Here is a 4,307-nt window from a genome sequence, read left to right on the forward strand (position 1 = left end):
GTTGTCGGAGAAGTGATCCAGGTTCTCCGAGAAATGCTGAAGAAAGACAAAGGGAGAGAGAGTGTTAGGGTCAACTTCAAGAGGGATCTGAGAGTCTGAGAGCATTCCTCTGCACTGAGCGCCAAACCTCAGCCACAGCCCTTTTTGGATGGGAAAAAGCAGTTGCTATCCCTTGCCTGGATCAGTTTGCTAAAAACACCTCAGACTAAGTTAGAAAGGGCTGTGGAACTGTGTATCTTCTGTGCCTGTTTATCTATGCCACAAACATTCATGAAACTCTTCTATATTCTCACATCTTCCCCCTCCTCTGTGGGTACCTATCTTCGGCTTTCTAGCATCATCTCACTGTGACAACAAGCTGAATAAAGCACAAGGCAAGAAATCCCTGTGATGACAGAATGCAAGTGTCGCAGAAAATCACGGTCTTCAGCACCTGCCCTTGGTGACAGACACTTTCTCATGTTCTCTGCCAGCAGCAATAGGCACTCTGATGCCCCAGAGAACATCAACCCAGCTGCCGATTTCTATCAGAGAAAAAAAGATCACTTGGATCAACATAACAGGAAGCCCCCCTGTTGTATTTAATTTCCTCTGGGATTTCACAGACCCTCTGTGGACCATATGAGGCTGTCCTCCAGCCAGATAATGCCTGTGAAATTCGGCTCCCTGATGAAGTTTAAACACTACAGATGGGTTGTTAACAACAAACAATCATTCCACTAATCATTCCAGTAACCGTCAGTAAATCCAGCCAGTGCTGCTGCAGAGCTGGGAACCTGTTTCCTTTGAGGCATATCCTCATATTCAGAAGTCAAATCACTAACTTTTCCATTTGCGACAACAAAGCATTGGTTGGGCAGGGAGAAAAATGATGGCTGCCAAACACCAGCTGAAAAATTATCCCATTTGCTGGCAGATTGAGGCTTCTGGCTCAGGGAGAGGAAAGAAAAGACAGATACATTCAAGTGACTGTATTACACAGACGGAACTGTGCAACTTAAATGAACTGGAGAGAGCTCAGCAGAGTCAGATTGGGTGCCCCCTGCCTGGAGAAGCATCTGGGTGGGCAGAAAGGCATTGGAAGCAGCATACTGAAATACCAAGAGCAACAGGGTATGGACAAGAGAGAGCAGAAGAGAGCACGAAGGTCCTGGAATGGAGACATAAATGCCAATGAATTTGAGTGCAAGGGCTGAGGTCAGGAAAGAGCCTGGCTCCTAGAAGAGCAAGGGGTATGAGCAGTCCTTTCTTTTCCCAGCACTAGGGCTGAGGGAGGAGTTGGCCAGAGAACCCCGGATGCTGGAGCCTGCAGGTTCCTGCTCCTACAGGAGGTCTCTTTGTTTTCCCTGAGCACTGTATCACTCTGTCAACATCACACTGGATGTCAGAAGGCTGGGGTGAGGCTGGAGAGTGAAGTAAGCTCCAGCGTAACAAAGCCTCACTTTCCACCAAGTGGGGGAGGGAGATGGTGAGCTGCAGCGATTTCCAATATGCCAATGGCCTTCACCCTCCAACATCATCCCTCAGCCACTCATTTCAAGCACCCAGATGCCCACAGAGCATGCCTGAAGTTGGGGAGAATGAGTGCCTATATCAAGGGTTAAGGTTGGATTTGCTACTAAATGAATAACAAATGCTATTGACCCCTCTTCCCTTCCCAGAACGGAAAGAGACAGGGAATGAGAAAGACTTAGGGTTTGGGAAAAAAAAAAGCTTAAACCAGCTTTAATGAAACTAACAATAAAAAGGAAATATAGTATTAATAATAATGTAATATACACAAATATATACAAAACCAATATCGAAATCCCTCAACGATGATCACATCACCAACGACACTGCGGGCACTGCAAAGTCCCAGACTGGAATCAGCAGCAGATGGGAATTAGATACAGAAACGCAAGGATTGGGATCAAAGGCAGAAGAAGAGACAGAGTCCTCCTCAGACACCAGCCACTGAAGAGGGCTTGATACGGAATACTTTGCTGGTCAGGTTTGGGTGACCTGTCCTGTCCGCTCCTCCCCACAGGTGTGACCTTTTCATTTACAACCCCTTTTACTCATAATGCTTCAACGTGACACTCAAGATTTAGTACTGACCTTGGTTTCTGTAAGAGCAAGTATAGGCAAGAGCTTTTCTGCATATCATCCCTCAGTATTAGCTATGAGGATCAAGTGCTATCACCTCTAGTAGCAGACACTGTCTGAAAAAATATGCTGTTAACTTCAGAAAGTGCAGTCACTCAGCAGAGACTTAGCTGAAAAAAAAAATCACTAGAACAGAGAATTGGTTCTGTTCTAGCCCAAATCAGGACACCTTGCCACTTGCACTCTGCCTGACATGGGGTTTCTTGCTTTTCACTTCCTTCCCACTTGTCCTGTCCTCTCACTGCCTGGAGCGACAGCCTGATAGAGCACCATCCGAGGCTTCCCTGGGAAGGCAGATGCTGCATGCACAGGTAAGGCAGAGAAGGCAAATTTGAGCTAAATCCCAGTGTTGAAGCCCTGCCTGGGCTGAAGCTGAGCTGTCTGAGCTGAAGCTTTCTCCACTTGTTCCCATACCGGAAGCAGAGTTGGCAGGGTAGCTTGGTAAAATCTACCCGACCATTTCCAAGTTGCCTAGAAGCATTTCTGTGCTTGATTCAAGCTACAGAAAACACCTCCCATCTGTGCTGAGAATAACCATTCTTCAGGGGAAGCTGAGTCAGCAGATGGAACTGGGTTAGATATTTACCTAAAAAGCACTGGAAAACCAAGTTTTGCCCTATCATACAGCACAAAGGAGTGAAGAGCTTGGAGTCCTGAGCATTAACCTCAGAGAGTTCCTGCTAATGTAACAGCTGTTCTTTGTCTTGCTGCCTCTAAACAACATAAGCCAACACAGGATATGAACACGATAGCCTTACAGTAAGGGTGAGAACGTAACTGCAGAAAAGCAAAGGGATTCAGAGTTCTGGCTGCCAACGCACCACCACAACACAAAAGAGCTGAGATCCAGCAACAGGCACTCGAATCATAGATACTGTTGTAACCATCAAAACTAGAGTAACCCTGGAAGAGAGTCTGAACCAGGTGGACAGCTGCAGAGAGAGCTGGCTGCAACTCTGCCATGTGCTTCAAATTTCTTTCACAACTGTGCGTTATCAAAGGCAGAGGTGGGAGTGGAGAGAGTCAAGACAATGCATTTATGGAGCAGTTCCACAAGGATCTCTTGGTCAGTCAGCAGTCCTCCCATTGTAGGATAAACCTACCCGGAGGGAAGAGACAGAGATGTGCCTCTGGTTTTATTCTGAAACAAAAAAACCTCCCCCAGTAGTGGCTAAGGGGTGAGAGATGAGTAATGAGTGCAAGGGAGCAAGTACCGGGACCTTTACACAGGCACCAGCTTTGGCAGGAATAATTGCAGACTTCTCGTTCTTCTTTTAGACATCACACAGTAGGCTTGCTGAAGAACATCAATGCTTGGAAGTGAGGAGGAAGGCAACGCTGTTCTCCCAAAGATGCAAGAGTTCAGGCACCCAAGAGACCATTCTCTCCCAAAAGACAGAGACCCACTGCGCAGTATTGGAAAAACATGGGTGATAAGCAGCAAATGAAACTCACACCCTCCCTGGGAATCCAGAAATGTTGGGGCACATAATCTTCTCCGAGCTCCTGGGCCTTATCCTCCAGCACAACTAAATATCAGCAAAGTCTTGTCATCAAAGCAGCCCCCTTTCAGCTCTCACCAATCATACATACACCAGTCCAACATCTCCAAACACAGACTGTGGAAAGGAGAGAGCTAGGATATGAGATTGGGAGTAGCTATGGTTATTACTTAAGGGGGCACTAAGGATCAGACACCCTCAAAGAGGGTGTGACAGAGCTGGAGATGGCTATTTTACTCAGAAATGGTGGCAAGAGGCAGAGTAAAGCAAACTAAGATAATGACATGGCTTTGTGGTTGGCTATACTCACAACAGGAACTAGAGGACAAGCAGGAAGCTAAACCACCACATCCCAGGAAGACTGCTGGGTCTCTTGGGTTGGCTCTGTTCTCTCCTGATGTGAACAGGTGTTGTTTAGATTTCTGATTTACTGTCAAAGTTTAAGGCTGGATTGGCCACTAAGTTCTGACAGATGCTCTCTGTGATCCCTCCACCACCAGAACCAGACAGAGAGGCTTTGAAGTTGGAAAAAACCAACCCTCGCATCAGTTTAACGAAAAAAGAAAACACAATAACAATGATGGCAAACTATAAGGAGATCTAGACAAGCATGTAAAGTATATTCAAAGATATAACAGAATATGTCAATATGGAGCC

This window comes from Apaloderma vittatum, unplaced genomic scaffold (assembly GCF_000703405.1).
Source record: "Apaloderma vittatum isolate BGI_N311 unplaced genomic scaffold, ASM70340v1 scaffold26202, whole genome shotgun sequence".
NCBI classification, from domain to species: Eukaryota; Metazoa; Chordata; class Aves; order Trogoniformes; family Trogonidae; genus Apaloderma; species Apaloderma vittatum.